The sequence below is a fragment of the Arvicanthis niloticus genome, chromosome 5 (genome assembly GCF_011762505.2).
Source record: "Arvicanthis niloticus isolate mArvNil1 chromosome 5, mArvNil1.pat.X, whole genome shotgun sequence".
In the NCBI taxonomy this organism is placed as follows: domain Eukaryota; kingdom Metazoa; phylum Chordata; class Mammalia; order Rodentia; family Muridae; genus Arvicanthis; species Arvicanthis niloticus.
Genome location: NC_047662.1, coordinates 52433913 through 52455712, shown reverse-complemented (window position 1 = coordinate 52455712; position 21800 = coordinate 52433913). Strand labels below are relative to the sequence as shown.

The 21800-nt window shown below is 47.9% G+C and overlaps 1 protein-coding gene and 1 pseudogene across 2 annotated transcripts in view; both read right to left on the bottom strand.

Annotated features, from left to right (window-relative positions):
• Positions 1–20892, bottom strand: part of Kank4 (KN motif and ankyrin repeat domains 4) — a 63440-nt gene extending 42548 nt beyond the window's left edge. Inside the window, exon 1 of one of the 2 annotated variants that reach the window (XM_076934630.1) lies at positions 20480–20892. The gene's annotated coding sequence lies outside the window, so the exon portion shown is untranslated. Of the gene's footprint in view, positions 1–17936; positions 18186–20479 lie in introns of those variants that run through there. The other variant, XM_076934631.1, reaches the window with a different exon arrangement.
• LOC117708719 (large ribosomal subunit protein eL36 pseudogene) lies at positions 1473–2290 on the bottom strand (annotated as a pseudogene).
• Positions 20893–21800: the final 908 nt, after the last annotated feature.

Sequence of the window (21800 nt, the reverse complement as noted above, 5' to 3'; positions counted from 1 at the left end):
ACATCCCAATACGAGGAAGGATTTGTCCAACTAGATGGAGCAAGCTCTTAAGCACAGAGTGGAAAGACCCTCTGGTCTCCAGTTTCTGTGACTGTCTGTGAAACAAGTTGTTTGGAGCCTAAACAGAAGAGAAGAAACAAGACATCAGCAAAGGTGCCTGGAGAGATGGCTTAGTGTTAAGAGCACTGACTGCTCTTCCAGAGGGCCTGGGTCCAATTCCAAGTACCTACATGGTGGCTCATAACTGTCTCCAGCTCTAGCTCCAGGGGAACTGACATCCTCCTCTGGCCTCCTTAGGCATGTGGTACATACACTGACATATATACAGGCAAAACACCCATAAAATAAATGAGTTGTTTTTAATTTTAAAGATCAGCAAAGGAAGGAGTCTAGACTTGGATTCCATCACAGACTTGCTCATGGGGTATCAAGTGACTATTAAAATATAAATATTTTCAGGGGATGCAATAGGTCCACAAATAAATTGATTTGCTAAGGAATAGAGTGGGGGAAATGCAGTCTTACTTAATCAATAAAAATGCAATTAGGTTTCAAATAACTTTGAAAGGTTGCAAGGAGACTTGGGGTGTTTAACAGCTGTTTAACAGACAGTAGTGGTTGAGTTACATGGTCATCAATTTTATATACAATGTTATTTGTAGAACCAGCACTCTGTCAAAATTTCCATTCTGAAGACATATCTTTGAGCCAGAAACAAGGGTTTGGGGTTGCCAATTAATTTTGTTTCCCTGTCATTCACTAAATTGTATCAAGCTGGGATGAATGACACCCATGGTTCCTGCCTTGCATATAACTAGGGAGATGTATCTCCCTGCCAATGGAGCATTTCCCCCAGAGTCGGAGGGATGCCACTGCGCAGCTGTGGGAGAAAGTCTGCATCCAATCCAGTCCTGCCCCAATGGCAGATAAAAACCATGAGCTTCTCCAAGGTTAAGACTTGAATTGGTTCTATTTTCAACCCTACACCTCCAATGGCATGAAAGTAGTGGGCACAGGAGGATTAAGGACCCAGTACTGGAATCTGCTTAAATCAGCCATCCAGGGGACGCCTTGTACACTCCACTCTGCATTTTGCTTGTTTGTGACAGGGCTTGCTTTATAGCCCAGGCTGACTTCATAACTCAGGCTGGCTCCATAGCCCAGGTTGGCCTTAAGTTCTCTATCTTCTCACTTCACTTTCTTACTACTGGGATTATAGGCACATGTTACCATTCCTGTTCTTACGTACTTTACATCTGTGTTTGTATAATACATAGAATATTTATTTACTATGTTTGTAATATGGATGTTTATTTTGTATAAATTAAGTCTAGGTGCCGCATATGAAAGAAAGCAATTCTGTTTTTCCTAAGTCTACATTGTTTCCCTTAATGTGCTGACTTCCAGGCACACACATTTTTTCTTCATGATTTCATTTTTATGGCTGTATAAAATCTCCCTGTGTGTATATGTTATATCTTCTTTATCCATTCAACTTGATAAGCATCTGGGCTGGTCCAATTTCTTCGGTATTGCAACTGGTAGAGCAGCAAACATATATGTTGCATTATATTCCTTTGGGCATATACGCAGAAGTGGTATGAGTAGGTCTTTTTTTTTTTTAGGAACGATGATCTTTTATTTGGGGAGGGTTCATCAGTCATTCTTGGTGATGCCTTCCTCATGGCTGCCAGCAAGTTGCTCATCTCCTCCTGCTTTCTCTTGGTGCAGATGTGCGTGCCCACCCTCTTGATGAACTTGAGTGAGTGCTTGACCTTAGACACTTTGAGCAACTCCATGGTGCACCGTTCTTAGGGCGGGAAGCAGCACACTTCCAGGATAATGTCCTGCACGAACTTGGTGTGCTTGGTGAGCCGGAGGCGCTGGCTGTGTCTCGGCTTGCTGACGTTCTTTGTCAGTCTGTGGCCCTTGTTGAGGCCCGCGGCCATGGGGTAGCGCAGGGCCATAGCTGCTGCTCTCCGATGGCGGCCAGACAGGAAGCTAAGGAGGTCTTAATGCCGTGTCTGTTTTTAGTTTTTGAGGAATTTCCACACTAGTTTCCATATTGGCTGCACAAGATTGCATTCCTACTTGCAGTGAGTAAGTTTTCGTTCACTTATGTTCTCACCAGCGTTTATTGTCTGATTAGGAAAAGATGGAATTTTTTTGTTTTTGTTTTTCAAAACAGGGTTTTTCTGTGTGGCCCTGGCTGTCCCGGAACTTGCTCTGTAGACCAGGCTGGCCTTGAACTCAGACATCCTCCTGCCTCTGCCTCCTGTGCTGGAATTAAAGGTGTGCATTACCACTGCCTGGCTGAGAAGGAATCTCGAAACTGTTTTACTTTGCATTTCTCTGATAGCTCGCAAAAGAATAAAAATAGCCAATAAATACTTGAAACGATGTTTAAATTCCTTAACTATCTATTCAGTTCATTGGCTGAATTTGTTGACTGGATGGTGTGTGTGCGTTTAATGTTTGCAGTTTTTAAAACTGGATATTAATTCCCTGTCTAGTGTCTAGTGAGTAGTTGGCAATCCCCCTCCCCTGCCAGGATGTCTCTTCATGCTCGTCATTGTTGGCTTTGCTGTACGGAGATGTCTTGATTTAACATAGTCCCAGTTCTTGGGATCATTACCTGCAGTATTAGCTTTCTTTCTAGAAAGTCCTTGCCCATACACATATCTTACAGTCTGGATTTCCTTCTCACAGCATCAAAGCTTCACATCTTACAACAGGTCATTGATCCATTTTGAACTGAGTTGTGTACAGTGAGAGGTGGAACTGCCTTTAATCTTCTACACATGGAAAGCCGGTTTTCCCGGCGCTATTTACCTACTGTAAAAAAGTATTTGTAAACTCTCATTTAGTGAGTTTGCAAACCATATTCTGCTGAGATGTCCTGAAGAGTTTGTTAATGCGCCCTCACCAGCTGGTGTCACAGCCCTAAGCAGCACACATGGGATGGGTTGTCAGGTTTGGAGAGGGAGGAAAGGGGCCCAGCCGACCTTGACTAAACTCGGAGCTCCAAAGGTTGCAGATGATTTGCCCTTGGGCGAGTCTTTCTACCTTTTGACCCAGCTCCCCCTGCCATAAGGGAGCTCTGAAGAACCTACTCATTACCTAAGGCTGTTTGGATGGCTTCATGGCTGTTCCTGTTGTTTTGGGTATCTAGGTGTACGTGTGTGTGCTCGTGAGTGTGGAGGAGAGAGAGCCAGGTCAGTGTTTCTGTCACCCTTCACCTTACTGTTTTTGAGACAAGCTCTCTGACTGAACCTGGAGCACACCAATTTGGCAAGATTAGTTGCCCAGAGCACGCACCCTGAGGAGCCCTCTTGTGTCTTTCTCCCCGGTGCTAGGATGGGACAGGCATCACCACACCCAGCTTTTTACAAGGGACTGGAGATCCAGACACAGGTTCACAGTGGGCATCATTCTAACTGAGCCTTCTCCTCAGCTTGTTTGTATTGTATCTGTGTGTCTATGTGTCTGTGCATCTGTGTGTGTGGGTGTGTGGGTGTGTGTGCATCTGTCTTTGTGTGTGTATCTGTGTGTGTGTGCATCTGTGTGTGTGCATCTGTGTGTGTGTATCTGTGTGTGTCTGTGCATGTCTGTGTGTGTGTTTGTGCATCTGTGTGTGTATCTGTGTGTGTGTATCTATGTGTCTGTGCATCTCTGTGTGTGTGTGTGTGCATGTCTATGTGTGTGTGTGTGTGCATGTCTATGTGTGTGTGTGTGTTTCTCTCTCTCTCTCTCTCTCTCTCTCTCTCTCTCTCTCTCTCTCTCTCTCTCTGTGTGTGTGTGTGTGTGTGTGTGTGTGTATTTAGATAGGTCACTCTGTAACCCAGACCTTCCTGGAACTCACTCTGTAGCCCACACTGACCTCAAACTCAAGGCAACTCTCTTGCCTCAGCCTCTCAAGTGCTCAGGCTTCCTGGTGTGAGCTAGCATGTCCGGCTACATACCCATTCTTACCACTGTATCTGGCGTGTCGAAGACACTGTTGTTCAGGGGTGGGGGCCAAAGGGAAACAGTAGGTGCTCGGCAATTGTTGGTCGGTCGCTTTGTTCTTATTTATGGGCTGTGTGCTGGGCAAGCAGTAAACTGTTACCTCTTACTCTTGCCTGACACCCCCGCCCCCACCAGTACTGAATATCTTTTTCCTATGTGGAGATTTGGAAGCCAACGTGCAGGCAAGAATAGGAAGTCAGCAGTAGTCACAAAGATCACACAGGATGGAACTGATGTGGCAGTGAGGGCTTCTGATGGACTTTTACTAGGTGGATTGAGTCATGCTTCTGCCCACGATTGCCTAAAAGGCCTGAGTTGAGGGAAGTTAGTGGCTTAGAATGGGTAAGCGCCAGGCTAACTTCAGATGCAAAGGTAGGGGATAGGCGGGGGTCGGGCCTTCAAAACAGGAGCCCAAAAGAAGAAGCAAGGCCCTATTTCCGAGGTTTTCAGACCCTTGGCAACCAGGAACAAAACTAAAGCGATGAGGACTGCATCTTCTGCTCGTGTCACACAGCCATGCCCCAGAAGGATACAGCAGTTGGCTCAATTAATTATTCACGTGATATATTCTGAGGGCAGCAAGTGGTTTGAAATTTACTCTGTGGGATGTATTAGAACCTGTGAGAGATTTTTTCCTTTGGGGCTGTTCTTCTTTAAAAGAGGGAGCTATGTTCAACACAGAAGAATAACTGGCCTATTTCTCTAGGAGCACTGCCAGCACACACAAGGCCTCCTTTTCTTTGCCATGAGCAGGCGTTTGGCATGTGTGTGAAGCCTGGAGCCTTCCCAGCATACTTACCCACTTGTGTTCTGGAGCACCTCGACCTCTGCCTACAAAGCCAAACATAAAGGCTGTCTTCATCATAGCCCCTTGGAGCATGTCGCTTCCCTCTCCAGAGCCAGGGAGGCCCCAGGGGGCATCTCCTCACTACTGGAGATGGTGATGATAACATTGCCACAGCCCATGAGCCTGGAGTCAAACGCTGAGCAGCAAAGGCCAAACTCCAAGAAGTGGACACTCACCTGGCTATCTGAAACAAGGGCCCAGACATTGGGGCAGGTTCTGTGGGTTCGTGGAAGAATAAGATGGGGTTCTTTCCCTTAAGCAGCTGACAGTTCCAAATGGGAAATAGAGACCCTAAATAAGGACTTCTGGTATGAGAAGGGAGCAGACAAAGCTTCAGAGAGAATTAGGAGAGCATGCAGACATCTCAAACTTGAGCTGGCTTGTGAATGATGAAAGTGAGTTCGCCTAACGAACGAACGGGGCAGAGAAGAAAGCACGTGATGGCTTCAGGGGCTCACATTCCCGGCCAACATGCAGGGCGGCAGCAGGATGACAGAGGAGGCAGGGCTGGAAGTCTGCTCTGCTTAGTCCTAAATCCTTTAGCATAAGAGAAGCAGGAAGGAAGAAGGGACTGGGATGAGGGAATCCTGTGCCCAGACACTGGCCTTTAGAGAGTGTTAACAGATATGCACAGTCTCCGCAACTGGTTTGGGGAGGGAGGAGAAGAGAGTAGTGAGTCTGGTGAGAAGTTCAAGCAGGCTGACTTTTCACTACATGATCCTTTTGTTGCTGTTGTTCTTCAAGGGAACAGCGGCGATATATTTAAAAGTTGTTGCATGCCATAGCACAGGCATGGAAGTCAGAGGACACCTTTTGGGAGTCAGCACTCTCCTTCCACCATCTGGGTTCTGGTGATGAAACCAGGTTTTTCTGGCTTGCCCAGTGAGCACTTCACCCACTGAGCATCTCACCAACCCAAGGGCAGCCATGATCCAAAACGCAGGTGTAGGCATTTAATGCCTTCCGCAGTGGCCAGGTTCCAAGACCGGTGTTGGCTTTGCCATCCTGAATTGTCTTCAGCTTTGTCACAGCTAGGGCAATGCCTCCTGGGCTCACTCTGCCTTGCCAAGCAGCCTTTATCGTGTATAGAGAACACAGTAAGTGGGTTCTGAGTTAAAACAGAAGCAGATTCATGGAGCGTAAGAAGTGGACCAGCCTGCTCAGTTAACTGGCCCAACTCCTCCATTTCACTGAAATACAGAGGAAGGGATGCTTCCTGCCTGTCCAAATGTAGCACTGACACCCACTAAGGAAAAGATTTTTCCTTCTAGTCAAGAGAATGTAATCTACTTCTGGGTGGGCACATGTTATTGTCTCCTCCCTTAAGACCAATTACCTAGCCAAGGGACCACTCCACCAAATACTATGCTGAAGAGATGGGAGGAATAATTATTCCTTTGATGAGATACTATACTTTTCCTTCCTAGAAACTCTGCTCCCAGATCAGCCTCTACAGAGCTGCTAGGAGGTTCTGTTATGTCTGTCCACCTTTCTGAGCTCTTGCTCTTTCTCTTCTTTTCTTCTTCCTTTGGATGCTGGCCAGAGCTTAAGTGTGTTTTCTCTGGTACTTTGGATTGAGTCTCTTCCCCACCTGTGGCTGCTTACAAATGGTGCAATGTCTCTCTTCTGATTCTCCATCTCCCTCCTCCCTGAGGCAGCTGAGATTTCCATCTTACCTACCCTGAGGTTTTACTTTTAAACACTTATAAAACTGTGTCTGAGCTGTCCTCTGAGTTCATCATTAAAATCTTCTATTGAGATAAAGACTCCACAGCTGGGTGCTTTTAATTATTTTATCTCACACTTCACAAAAATCAAACTTCATTCAGGAAAAGCATTGTAGAGGAAGGGTTGTGCCCCAGTTCACGTTAAATCCTCCGCTGGACAAGCTGGTATCAGGAGTGGGGCTCTCTGGTGGGTGGAATTGCCTTCTTGACTGGGTTAAAGTCCCCTGCAAGAGTTTCAAAAGAGCTGCCTTGCCCTCCCGCCATGTCAACACACAGGCTAAGAAGATGACTTCTCTGAGCCAGGAAGTGGCCTTTACCAGTCACCAAATCTGTCAAATCTTTGATCCAGGACTTTCAGCCTTTACAGCTGTGAGAAGCAAACTTCATTTGTTTTTAAGCCGCCCAGTGTATGGTAGTTTGTAACAGCAGTCCAAGTGGGCCCAGCCAGAGGTTAAATGATTTTCACACATCGGCAACTTGGAGGAGCTAGGCCTTGAAGCCAGAGGCTCTGGCTGCAGGGTCCATGGCTTTTACCTATAGGCCAGGGAGATGAGAAGAGTTTCTGGAGGTGGGGAAGGAAGACTCTGAAAGTTTATCTCTGGCAAGGAAAAGCAAGATGGAGAGACACTGAGGTGAAGATGAGGGTATCTAAGCCACATGGTATCCACCTTCTCTTAGGAAGACAGAGAGCGGCGAAGGCAGAGAGTGAGGGGTCTGGTAGGATCTGGGAACTTGTGGAAAGCAGCTGAGGTTTGTACCAGGCAGTGAGGAGAATGGGGTGAGAGGTCCTTGGGACGAATATGAGTGGGGTCATGTAGCAGATGAGGCCAAAGGGCACGGATTTCACCTAGATCTTGCTCTGAGTTAAAGAAATGGGACAGTGAAGCTCGACCTCAAAGGAGTTGGGGGAGACTGTAGGGCACAGAAAAGGGTACACATAGCAAAGGAGGGAGCTGGGAAATGGGGGTGGGGATTAATATCCTGTCATCCACGCTAGCCAGAACAAGCATGTAGCTGTGGCATGTGACACCTGAGGTCTATTGACTGGCCACCCTACCCAAGGCACTCATTAAAAAGGAGCCCCAAAACTTTCCAACACTTTTCCTGGTTTAATAATGAAAGCCCGTAACTCTCTACCCACTTCCTGTGCCCTTAGCACTAGAACATGGCCAGACTCAATAAAATGCTCTGCAGGTGGGCTTAAAAGGCTTAGCATGAAACATTAACGCAAGCCTCTCTTTCTCTCTCTTAATGTCGAGTACACGTTAAATCACCTTGGAAATACCAGGCTAAATATATTTACAATTAATTCTACCTGTTGTTATTTTGTGTTCTGTTAAATGCTTCAAATGAGACCTAAACTATACTGCTGTTGGCAAAAGCTGGTCTTCCAGGCAATAGTGATATTAAACTCAGGCCAAATGTAGCAGGCCCATAGGAGGACGTAAGCAGGAGCAGAGCTCTCAGCAGCTCTTCTGAGAGAAAGGGGATAGAATTGGTAAGGTTTGGCAGTAAGTGGGAAGGAAGGGAAGACATGCTCTGAATGGGGAAAGCCATCCTCTGGGGTATGTCCCGCTGAATGGGGCTAGAAAGGCACCAGATGTCTACCCTGAATCTAAATGTCTTGAAGAGATCCACAGGGACTCCAGTGACAGACCATAGGACTGATCCTGGGACCACTTCGCTTTGAATGTCCTGGCTTTGTACATTCACAAGTGACATCCCTACTTCCCATCCCCCATCCCCCTTGGCCCCCTGTGCTCTGTTTCCTCTGCCAGCCACTTGTTTCCACCAGTCTCCCCCAGAACACCAATGCCAAACACATCCTACCTCCCAAAGAGTTTTCCCTGGGGCCAGTGAGATGGCTCAGTAGGCAAAGGCGCTTGCCACTAAGCCGAAAGATCTGAGTTTGGGTCCCAGAACCCACTTGTTGAAAGGAGAGATTCTATTTCCTCAAATTGTCCTTCGACTTCTGCATGTGCACTGTGGCATACTTGTCTACAAACATCCATCATGTACATACACAATTTAAAACCGTCCCCAACCCCTGACTGCCTAGAGCTAAGACTGACCCCCACCCCCACCCCTGTAGGAGATGTCTGGTAGCAATTAGGAAGGCAGCAACATGATACAGCCTGACTCCTGTGGCCTGCAAGCCAGGAAGTCTAGATCTTAGCTGAGATTTGCCTGTTGGTTTTTGTTGTTGTTTGTTGGAGTTTAAGGCATATCAAAAGTTCTCTGGCTTCTTCACTCTTTGGCCTCATAATACTGATTTAAAACTATAGTCTTAGGAGTGGTCTTAATGAGGTAACGGAAGCAGAGCTGCTTTGTTAAAGGTGGTTCACGTAAGAGAAAGGGACTGGGCTAGAGAAATGGCTCAGAGCATAAGAGTCACTTTTTAGAGGGCCTGCATGTGTCCCACGCAGGCAGCTCGCAAGCTGTAACTCCAGCTCCAGACGATCACGGCTACCCAGGGCCCTGGCACACATACACACACACACACACACACACACACACACACACACACACACACGTGAAAATGAATAAGAATACATTTTAAAAGGAAGGAGAAGTATTGTTGAAATCTGGTTGGGGAAGGGAGGAGGAAATCAGGGGGCAGGACGAGGTGCCTGCTGCAGAGAGAGACAGGGAACTCCAGGGCACTAGGTCTCTGTTCCGCTAAGGGGCCGACTTTCTGCCTAGTAGAAAAGCACCCCAACCCCACTCCCAAGTGCCAGCAAACACAGGACAGGCCTTTTCATCAGAGAACAGATACCTGGCTTTGGGACTATTCCTTCAGCTGAATTTAAAAAAAGAAAAAAAAATGTTCAGGGAAAACACCACAGGCAAAACCCGAAATCTGCTGTTAACGAACTATTGCGATTTTAAGTCTGTCCAACACCAAAAGGAAGATTTTGCATGGTGAAAAGTCGTAATTCCTCCCACACTGGCTCTCCCTCCCAGCTCGGTGAACAGTGGAGAATGTGGAATCCCAAGAATGGAAGATGTAGGCGGGGCTTGTGCTAGCCTCTGGTGCAGTGGGCTGGGATCGCTGAACCCCAGAACTGCCTTGAGGCCAGTTAGTCACATTTTATTTTAAAACTTCTCTCTGGCCCTTTGAAGGAAGGAGCTCTCAATGCCATTTCACAGAGGAGGAAAACTGAGGCTTGGAAGGGGACAGTTCAAAGCCCATTCTTTCCATCCAGAAGTGTTTCCTGTGGAAGACTTTTTCGTATACAAGCCTAGACATGATGCTCAAAATAGAGCATCAGAGGATACATGCATCGGCACAGTAAAGACCCGTTTTGATTTATAAAATGTCCATCATCCATCCTATCTACCTGAAGACGTGGTTTTATATATAGATCTTATAAGGACAGTGCTAAGTCTGGAGCAGCATGCTCCCAACTTTCCCATAACTCTACTCACCAGCTCTTTACAGTTTGGAATTTTTCTCCATTATCTGAAATATTTGCCATGAATTGATATGATCAAATGTGCTTCTCCTGAGGCCCCACCCATTTGCATCCTTCTTGGTACAACACCCACCCATTCACTTCCTGTCCACCCAGGCCCCAAGGCGCCCGCCCATCCACCTCAAATGCTTACTTTTTCTTTATTGACAATCAAACTTTCTCCAAAGAGTGGTGGCATTCACTGCCCAATCTGATAAAGGGATCACAATGCCCGTCCTTTGGAATTTCCTTTCTCCTCCCCTGCAATGAATTATTTGTTACTTTCTGGGCACATGACATTGATTCTAAAGTGACATTGTGCAAAGATTTCAGGCAAGCTGAAGGACTGTGCGACCATAGTTATTACGTGAGGACCCATTGCTCAACCTCAGGATATAGCTCTGGAGATTAATTCAAGGCTGGCATTTCCACACTAGGTTTTTTCTTTCCTCAGAAAAAGGTAAAAATGTGGACTTATGTAAAATCTGTTTTTTAAATGTTGACTGAATTCTTTTTTTAAAAAATGTTGTACAGGTCAAAATACACTGCATGACATTCTCAAAGAATTAATAAAAATAGTTTTTTAAAATACTGTACAGGCAAACAAATGCCACCAGGTGAGGCCCACAGCATCAGAGGTGGGATAGGAAATGTGGTCTCAGGCTACAGGTCTAGCCTGACCTCCAGCTTCTCTGCCCTAAAGGCAGCCCATGCCTCACCTGGATCTGGGCAGCCTATTGCTGCCAGCATCTCCCCTACCCCACTAGGGCATCCTGCAGGGCTCTGCTTCACTGGCACATCTATTCAACTCATAATTCCAGCCTCAGTTAGCACCGCCTTTCCCAGGGTCCCCTTAGAAACTGCTCCTGGGCTTCAGTTTGCATCTCTCTTGCACCTCTCACACGTGCTGTGATTGCTGCGGTCTCTTCACATTGAAATCTTTCTGTTGGATCTCACACATTGGAAGAAAGAAAGAAAAAAAGGATCATATTGTTGCTGCCAGCTGTGACTTTGGGTGAGTCTGGGACATTGTGGCCATCTTCAGCCTTCTGTGTGCCCCATAGATTTGCACTTCATGTAGACTCACTCTCTTCTTTTCCTCAATTGGAATTCCCCTCCTTTCTTAGTCTGAGACTCCTATCCAGCCCCATGGACAGCTGTATAAATCAGACAGCACTGGGTCCCCTCCCTATGCCTGTGCCCAGCAGCGTTTGTTCAGTCTGTCAGAGTCCTCATGAGACAGCCCGGTATCTCTGTCTCCAAGTACCCATCTCTTCTGATGGATCACACACTGCTTGCCTAGTGGACAGCCTAGCCCAGTGCCCGTGATCAGGCAACGTTCGATGGCTGTTAGGAAGTGAGGGGGACAGAGGGAGGAAAGAAAAGACAACAAGGGAAGGGAAGAAAGAACAGGGTCATAGACACCCCAAGAAATGGCAGATCAGAGGCTTAGCAGTCAAGAGCCTGTGTGTGTGTGTGTGTGTGTGTGTGTGTGTGTGTGTGTGTGTGTGTTTGGTTCCCAGTACCCATGGTAACTCACAGCAGCCTGTTTACTTCAAGGGCATTTTTTTTTCCTCCTTGGGCACACATAGCACACACACACACACACACACACACACACACACACACACACAGAGGCAAAAACAATATCACATACAATTTTTTAAAGAGAGCCAGCTACTAGGTTCCAACAGCTGTATTGTGCTACAGGCTAAAGGTTCCAGTCACTGTCCCTACCCCAGTAAGACTTCTTCACCCCAGCATTGCAAGAAGCTTTTGGCTTCTGGGCCCAGGAACCAGCATTTGATAGGAGCCTATCCCTCAATGTCTCCTTCCTTTCTTCTTCCTTAATGACCCACCAGAGGGACCACCCAGAGCACCACTGTAAGAGCGCCACTGTAACAGACACAGAGTGGCTCATATAATAGACACTTCCTTCCCACCATTAGATGCTGGAAGACTGTGACCAGGGCACCAGCCCAAAATAGTTCTGGTGAAGCCTGCACCCAGCATACAGGCTGCCAACTTCTTGCTATACCTTCACAAAGGATGAGAAATAGGAAAGCTCTCCGGGTTTCCTTTGATACGGAGCAGCCCGCTTCACAAGGGCTCTACCGCTCTTGCTACCTTCCAAAAGCCCGCATCCTAACGCCATCACACTGGGAGAATAGGACTTCCAAACACACCAAAGAGACACAAACATCCATGTGGTTCCATAAAGCCAAGAACGTGGAGTTCAAAATCACTTTATAATCAGAATGAAAACAAACAAAACAACAACAAAAACAAATGAAGAGGTCACATCTCTTAAATAGGCAAAATTCTTTTTAAAACCTAGAAGACCTGGGTGTAGTATATGCCTTTAATCCCAGCATTTGGGAAACAGAGGCAAGCCATCTTTGTGACTTTGAGGCCAGCCTGGTTTACATAGCAAGTCCCAGACCAGCCAGAGCTACATAGTGAGACCCTACCTCAGATGAGTAAATATATAATCCAGTAGAATAAGGAACTCACTAACGATCTTGATGATTTGAAACTTGTGAGGGATTAGCTAATTTAATGGTTACATATGGGCCAAGGATTTTGTGTACCCTGTGAAAAATCTTTCTCACCCCATGTTACAGGTAGGACCCTGACTAACAGGGAAGTGCTCTGGCCTTTCGCTCTTCCAGAACCATGCTGTGGTTGACTTCATTTGAACAATAGTTCTCTGAAGAAGGCACTGTAGTCCAGAGGAATGGCCCCACTGTGAGGAATGTCAGGCCTCAGCTCTGGCTGTGGGCATCACCCATGGGCCTAGCTAACGCAGGGCTCCATTTGGTGGTTGAAAATGCTGAGAGACAGAGGTAAAGATAAAGAAAGAAGATTAGGCCAGAAATGGTTCACCTTGGGCCCGGGTAAAGGGACACAAGCCTGGATCTGCAGGGGGAAAAAATGTTCTTTGAATGAACCTGTACCCAAAATACCACTCTACACAACAGTATGAAAGACACATTGCCACCCTGGAGGGTAGGGCAAGGAGCTGGAACGAGAGGCTTAATCACTCGGGCCCTGTGCAACCCACGCCTGTACCTTTCCTCGATGGTCCTCAGCATCCTCATGGAATGAATGAGGAGGTAGTTTAGGCAAACAAGGAGGTTCCTTCCACCTTCAACAACATACATTGCTTGGAGTGCTGTGACCCCAGAAAGTGAGCATTGGCACCATTGTACAAAAGGGGCAGGGAGGGAGGAAGAAAGAAGCAGGTGCAAAGAGAGGAAGAAAAGAAGCCCTGGGTGATAGAGCCCTTGAGCAGGTGTCTAGTTCAGGGAAGGGGTGAGTGTGCCGAGAATGAACAAGAGGCCGGCAATCACTGGAGAGAGAATGCATATGTGTAGAAAGGAGGCCATATTGGTCTCATTTCACAGATGGTCAGAGTCAGGTGACAGAGGTGGAATTAGAACCCAGTTCTGCCCAACTCCAGGGCATTTGTCATTTTTAATTTGTCCTTGTTCCCACAGTGTATATGCCCTTGCTTGGGTTAAGGGTAAGGAAGGGAAAGGAAGGCGTCTAAGAACAGAGAAATGGCTGAGAAGATTGGTAGGGGCAAAGACACTGCATGATGAGTGTTTTCCTACCAATGCAAGATGGCAGCCGAGTTTTTCAAGAGCATTTTTCTCTTGTTCCCTAAAAAGACTTTCTTTCAGTAGAGGGTTCAAACGTTAGCCAGATCTGGGCTGAACTCCTGGGTCCTTCCACTTCATGCTCAATGAGGTTAAAGCAAATATTTAATCTCTTGGGACCTCGCTGGGCTCAGCAACATGATGAGAATGGGTAACAGCCCTACTTTGTTAGGTAGCTGGTGACGGTTGCTCGCTCTTCTTTAAGGTCTTGGTTCAAATGTGTCTGAAACATTAAACATTCTCCAGAAGGGAGCAGAAAGTGGGTGTGGTGCCCCATGCCTGTAGCCCAGCACTCAGGAAGCTGAAATGGACAAGTAAGGGTCTGAACCCTGTAAGGGCTCTGTAGTGAGACCCAGTCTCTAAACAAGTAAATAAAAACTAACAAACCCCAAGCCTTCCTGTACTGCTACTATGTGACCCTCTCCTTTCCTGGCCCCTCACAATCAACATCTGGCCATCAAGTCTCCTGCTCTTCTCCCGATACCTCCCTTCATCCTCTCCATTCCAGAACCAGGATGCTTCTTCCTAGGGCTGGTAAGTGCCTTTGATCAAGTGTGTCATTAATTCCTCTGCACAAAATCTCTAAGGCTCAGGAAGCCAACCCTTCCCCGGGGTGATTGTTTCAATGGACTGGTTTGCAAAGGCATCATAAAGCCACCACAGCTGGGCCTGGTGGGTTTGTGGGCTGCTGGGAATGGCTGAACAAGTTTCCCCATGTGTGCCTGCGTTTTGAAAATTGACTTCGGGATGTGCATCAAAGCCTTCTACCCAAAGCACAAACCGAGCCTTTGAGAATCTGCCAACTATTAAGCGGAATTTACTACCACTCAGGAATGCCTCCCACTACGTAGAGGGAGATAGATAAGCATATGGAAGGCCAGGGTGGGAGATTTCCTCTCAGGACTCCTCACTATTCCTGTACTCCTTTGGTGAAGCCTATGGACCCTTTCTTAGGGCCCATAAAACTAAATATATAACTTGACTACAAAGAAAACCAATATATGTAAAATATAATTATTACGATTTGAAAAACCAAGTGTGTAATACAGCCATATGTATTTTACTTTATTAACTCATTAAATTACACATTTTAGAAGCTGATGTAGCAACCACTGGCATCTCAAACACAACCAACATAAATAACATTTCACAATATCTATAGCAACTAAAATATAATATGAAACAATCTATTCTTTTTATGGGAGGCAGTGTCATGAGGACTGGGCACAAACTGTGGTTTGTTGCCAACGCTGATAACTGAAAACAAAATGTCAAGCAAAGATGTTACCAGTCCCTATCCTTCCTAAGGACCCCCCCACATTCAAGTTCACAGACTTGTCTTAAATTCTGTAAATGGGAATTCAGGGTTGTTGACCCCAGGATAAACATCTATGTTTTAGCTTACTCTTACCTTTGGAGAGTCCTCCTCACACCCTTTCTGCCTTAAAGGCCCAATTCTACAGATATAACCCTTCTTCACGGCCCCATGACCAGGCTGCCTGACCCCTGCCAGGTCCTTGTGAGGAGAAGTTCTCAGGAAGCAAGGCTGGAACGGAAGGAGAGGCCAGCATGGGATGCGGGGTGCTGCTGAGCCCATGGTGGGTCCCTCACCACAGCATCTCCCGCCTGTCTCAAGCCTGGGTTTAGATGTCAACACTGCTTAACCTTGCTCCTCTCTTCCTCCCTCCGGGCTTACAGGCATCTGCCTTCCGAGTCAGAAGAGCCCTACCCTAGTGTAGTCAGCTCTCTGGTGGAGGAGGCTGAATATAAGTAACCCTTATAATCTGCCTGGCTTACAAGCACTGGTAACCAGTGACACCATTTGCCCTCCCTTCCCCTTCCAAGCCCTGCAGGGTGGCTCTTGACCTTTGATATTTATTTTCTAAAAGATTCCATAAATGACATATGAAAACAATATGTTAAAAATTCAAACACTAGGAGTAGATGGGGGAAGGGCAGGGGGAGGAGTGGGAGGACTGAGAGGGAGGAGGGAGGGAAACTTCCATGGGGATGTAAGGTAAATTAATTATTTAAGGAAAAAAAGAAGAAATTCAAGCACTAGCAAGGTAAAGGCACGTGCCATCAAGCTTGATGATCTAAGTTTAATATCCATGGTAGGAGAAGAGAGTATGGTGAACTGGTGAACACACACACACACACACACACACATGCTCACTAAGTAAATCAATTGAAATGCAATAAAAAGTTAAACAATGATGATAAAGTGTTATCAAAAGTGATAAAATGCCCTTCCTCCGAAATACCCTAACATTATAACTGGTAAATGTAGACCTAGTCAAACTTTATAGTCACCCACCTTGAAACTGTATCTTTTAAACTTGCCCCAAGGATTAGGCTGGCTACATCCTCTGAGGTGGAAGGCAAGGCACAGGCAATGAGTGAAGCATGTGGGGTCCTGAGAGCCCCTGCCATTGCCCTGTGAGGGGATGTTCATTCGGCCATACCGCTATGGCAGGGAAGCAGCAGCGAGGGCTACTCTTCGTCTTCATGAAACACATTCTCCCCATGCCACAGCTCTCTGCCCCTTGTCACTTGATGTCACAGGCCCATTCCAGAAGTACACACTAAAGGAAACTCAGCACACACAAATATACACACATATACACACACATGCACACACATACATGCATGCACATACACATACACAACACATGAGTGTAGACGCACACATTCACACACATATACACACTCACAATATACTTACTTATACACACTCATATATACTTGGTAGCCAATATGTTTTATTTCTTTTTATTCTAGGGAAAAATTGAAGAGGGGGCCCGGGACTTTTTGTTTTCTCCAACCTTCCTTACACCCCCAGAAAACCCTTTGTAGACTAGACGCAGGCAAGACAGTCAGAAGTTCCTCGGGGAAAAGCCAGTGGGCACTTTTCCTTGAAGCAGGAATACCTTTCTTCAGGACCAGTGAGCTACATCTGTCTGAGCAGCACATAAACCACCTACTTGAAATCCTGGGACCACATTTACTTTACTGGGAAACACGACAGGTGTATTTCTAGAGGAGGAACCCTCTTCTCTCTCATCTGTGGAGAGCAGAAGCCATTCCCAGTCAGGCCCAACAGAAGCCTTTCAGTCCACCCTTCACGCAGGAGATTAGCAATCCGAGGCACAGAGAAGTTCCGCTTCAGCCGTTAAGTACACTGCTGATTAGCAGTGCGTCCAGACTCCTGTCCCAGATCCCTTGGTCTTCAAGCCTCCTTCCATTTACTCTACCACAAGAAGAGCACAGAGTGGTTTTCTCTGCCTGAGGTCCAGGGCTAGACAGCTCTGCTCAGTCTCAGTGTTACTTCCAAGATCCCAAACACAGCAGCCGACCTTTCTACCTTTCATTACCTCCTCTGTGCACTGGAGATTTTGAGGAACCAACCGAAACATGGCTGTAAGGACTGAGGGTGCTGGCTGGACACATGTTTGCACTATTCTTATATCTAGTTGCTCCTATCTCACACCCAGAATTGACTGCACATCTGCAGCAGCTGTGTCTGCATGACCTTCCAAATATAAGTAAGAAAGTACTGGTATCAAATCCGTTCACCAGGAAGAGAGTCCAGGCCCCCTTTCAGATGATGAAATGCACGCCAAGCCCAGCTTTTCTGGGTCTTATTCTTCTGCTTCCTTGCAAAGCTGGGAACAAACCACTAGTCTACAGTGCCAGCCCTGAGATCTGAGGTTTACGAGTTAGCACATTTTTGGATCCAATACTATCTATTACCTTCCTCCCTAGGCATGAAAGAGTGAAGATGCCTCTTCCTTCTGCTACAGAGCAGAACCATATGCCTTGCACACACTCGTAAGAGATTGGAACCAGCACAGTGCCTGGCACATAACAGAGGCATGATGCAATTTTGATGGTTGAATTGAACAAATGGAGATGCACACAGGAATGGGAGAGCCTCAAGCAAGCTTCTTGTTGCAAGGAGCATGAGGTGGCAGCAAGCAAGCGCTCTATCCCCTTCTTAGCATGCTCTGTGGGGGAGCCAATATGAACCTCTGTTCTCATTGCCTGGCCCATCAGACCCAATCCAGGGCTCAGATGATAACTGAAGTATGTGTGCACCTCCCCCAGCTGAAACAGATGTAGTAATGAATGTTGTGGGCCGGGAGGAGGGGGCAAACAGGGCAGGGAATGGCTCATCTGTCTTCTTAATTGTCAACTCTGCCCATAATAAGATTCCCCCCCCGCCCCCCGGTTCTACCTTAGGCTCATGCTGGACTGAAACAATCCAAGATATCCATCTTGTAGTCATGAATGGTGGCCTTCACGAAATGCCAGGGATAGAGCGAGGCTGCTTCGTGGCCCAGAGAGGCTGGGAATACCAGAGGGAGCTGAAGCCAGAGAGTCAGTAGTTTGGAATCTTTGCTCTTAACTAACTGTGGAACTCAGCGGTCACTGCACCTCTCTGACCTCTGTTTTCTGGAAAATTACAGCCCCGAGGATTGGGAAATGGGGTGAGTTAAGTGGGAACCGTATGCACGACATTGTGAAGTTACATGCACTGGAGAAGAGGACCCGTAATTTTCATCAGATTCTTAAAGATACATGCACGTTATCCCTCCTCCATTAAAAATTAAAAAATACTGGATAATTTCCATCACTCCCCCCCCCCCCAAATCTATTGAGCACTTTCTATGTGTCCTTGCTCTGTACCAGGCACTTGCGACTCAAATATGACCGGAGAGTCCTGCTTAAGGGGTCCTCACGACACTGATGCTCATAACTACATGTCCCAAGGCCATTGGAAACAAAGGAAAGGCAGCATTTAACTCATGTGGTCAAGAAGACCGTCTGTGGAGAAGCTTAAGCTTACTGTTGAAGTTGGTGGCAGCGCAGAGAAGACAGAGCACCGGGTGCACAGGCAGCACGCGTTCTAGGAACTGCCTCAGTTGTCATGTGGAGTGGCACACAGCAGCTGCAGAAGGCCAAGGGAGTGGTGGGAAGGCAGAAACGAGGCTAGAGAGGTTGGCGGGCACCAGGTCCGGTAACACCACGTGGGCACCCCCCTTCCCATCCCATACCCTCTTTCCCGAAACATGGATCCAACTGCACAGGACCGGATGAGCCACCACTTCCAACGCCTTATTTCCTTGAATGCCGAGCGAACGTTTTTTGCACACTTTGAGTTGGATGTGACCGTAGGAAACAGCATGGGAAAGAATCATTGCTCTGAACCCCACGAGTTTTAACAAAGGTGTGGGTAGAAAGCTCCTGTCAAGCTGCTGTTTTTTCTGTGTACATTTGACCTAGACAGGGGCCTCTGATAGTCCAACATCATGGCTGAGAATGGAAGGCGCTGATTATCCCAGTGGAATGCAGAGCTAAGGGGCATGCCTACTGGGCTTTCGGTCCTCTTCGGCAAACAAAGGCTTTCAGTTCCTGCTCAGGACTTGGCTGCTGGGCAGGGTCCTCTCACAGGCTGCTTCCATCTGAAAGTCTACCCACCATCTAGTCAGTTAGCTTTCAGTCTTCAAACTGATGCCCAGCCCATCCATCTCCAGTTCTCAGGGAACCCAAGTTTAGAATCAAAGAACTCAGCAGAACTCTACACCGGAGTGATGTGGTTCACTCCATCGTGGTCACTGGACTGCAAGCTTCCTGAGGCCAGTGTGCGGTCCTGTTTCCCTTTGTAGCCGAAAACCTTGCCTGATGTCTGGTTCTGAACTTTTGTGCTTTTCCCCTCCCTGGCTCCTACAACATTCCCGCAACTCACTGTCCCTGAGACACATCACACCTCCTCCTTGAGGTGTACCTCACTTCTGTTTCCCTGGGAACCAACATGCTTTTCTGTGCCCTGTCTTGAGAAGCTAAGGAGCCCAATTTGGCTTATTCAGGTAGGTCCTCCGGGATTGCACTTTAAACTAGAGATGCCTTCTCTCCCAGCTGTAACCCTATCACTGGCTGCAGGTGATTCTCCCTTGGCCCTGTTTGGTATATAGGATTTTGCACAAGCCTCAGAGGTCATACTTGAAATGGAATAGCCTCGATCTCCTGGAAAATGCCCATCCGCATCCTACAAGTCTGTATCCCAGGGTGCTTGGGGAGTAGTAGTCTGGATTTCTGCAACCCAGGGTAACACGATGAGAGTAGGTTCCAGCAGGATGTAGAACACATGGACTTTTCAGTTCCCTGTCTCTAATTGGCCAGTCTGCAGCGACAAAGTTCTGGGGTCAAAGATTTGACCTTAAAGAATATGGGGAGGGGAGAGGAGCTAACCAAGAGGCACGCGGGCTTGGCAAAGTATCCTCAGCCAGTGCCTAGCACAGCGGCGCCTAGCACTCGGATCCAGGGCAGCCCTCCTCCCTCTGCCCAAGGTCGCATCCCATCGTAGCTCTAGAAACTTCAGCCAGGAGGAGGGAGGTGCGGGCTGGGAACCAGGCGCGGTGTTTTGCAAAATGAAAGAGACTCGGCGATTTGTAGGTAGTCAGTCCTGTAAGCCAACAGGGAGGCGCCCCCCAGTCCCGCAAGCTGCATCCAGGACTGCAGCGTCCGTCTGAGGACAGCTGTGAGGGTCTGCACCACTTGAGTCTCAAGGACGACGAGGTCCCCCTTCTATAGTCTCCTCAGTTCCCAGAGCTGAAAAGCAAGAGCGGGTACCCTCTTTCCCCGACCCTCCGGACGCCCGGCTCTGACTGCCGCAGCCTCTGCAGGGACGCGGCGCTAGCAGGGGTCGCGGAACGCTGCGGGCGCAGCCTGGGTCGCGTGGGGAGTGTGTCCGGGGCCAGAGGACGCCAGGCCACTTACCTGAGGGAGCAGCGGGGTTCTGGCTGGAAGCGACCACTGTGCGGGTGCAGCGAGGGCTCCCACCGGCTTCAGGGTGCACGCAGCTGCAGCTGCACGGTTTTTCGTGGCACGATCCTTCTTCCTCTGCACCGTCCGCGTCCTGGCACGCACCGCGCGCCGCCGCACCCTGCTGTCCGGGGCGCGCACACCCTCCGGGCGCCCTCAGGTTGGAGGGCTGGGCCTGGAGCCGGGGCGCACTCGCCGCGGGCACACCTACCGCGCCGGCTGCGGGACTAGGAGCGCAGGGGCAGGATCCTTGCCGCCGCCACCCGAGTCCCCGCCTTCCTGACGCGGCGCGGGCTTCGGTGTGTAGGAAGGGGCAGAACTGCGACACCGAGGGGAGGGTCTTAGCCTTGGACAGAGTTAAGAAGAAAAACTTTTGGAAAAGAAACCAGAAAAGTCCCAGTCTGTATTAGGCGCTTTCCAGATTTCCCCAGGGCTCCCCCGTGCGTTTTTCGTGAAGTTCGTCTAGACTCTGGAGTCTAGAGTCTAGACCTTTCTGTACTCACAATGGTAGAGACACAGTATCAGACTGGGTAATAACTGTCCAAGTCAGAACTCAACCAAGGCCTGGCAACTGAGATCCTGTGAGCAGTGGGGGTCGTAGGAAGGGTGTGGGAATGTAAGAGTCGTTCACAACAGGACTTAGATGTCTCCTGAGCCATTTCCCTTCGTCTAATTTCCTTCCAAATCTATGTTGCAGCTCAAAAATAAATAAATAAGTAAAAAATAAAAAATCAGTCTTTCTCTTCATACACCCGTCTCCATGGCAGCTTTGTACCAGCTAAAAATTACTAACCTTGAATGGACACATAGCTAAGGACCACTTCGGCCACTAATCTGGAAAATGAAGTGGAGTGGCTTCCCCTACCCCTCACAGAGAGGACCAACAGAAGGTGGGGGGAGAGGAGATGGCAGTTGGCAGGTATCCAGAGCCCAGCTGTGACAGCCCCCCACCCCCGGCCCACCTTCCTAGAACCCACGCCCTGGAAGCAGCCCGAGGAGTTTTATTTTTGACACTGTGACCCAGATGGGATAGATAATTTGAATCAAGGAACATTTAATTTCCGTTTCGACAGAAGCATAGTTATTAGGATGACTTCATTTCCACGAAGCTTTCACGATAGCAGTAACAAATGGGAATGAAGCCTTGGCCCATGGAGTGCTGGGACCCAAAAAGGAGTTGGGGGCGGGGCTGTGGCCCAAGGGAGAACAGCCTCAGACTAGTCCTACTAAGGTTGGTTGTTGTCATCCCAGCTGGTGAAAGGAACATGACAGGAGT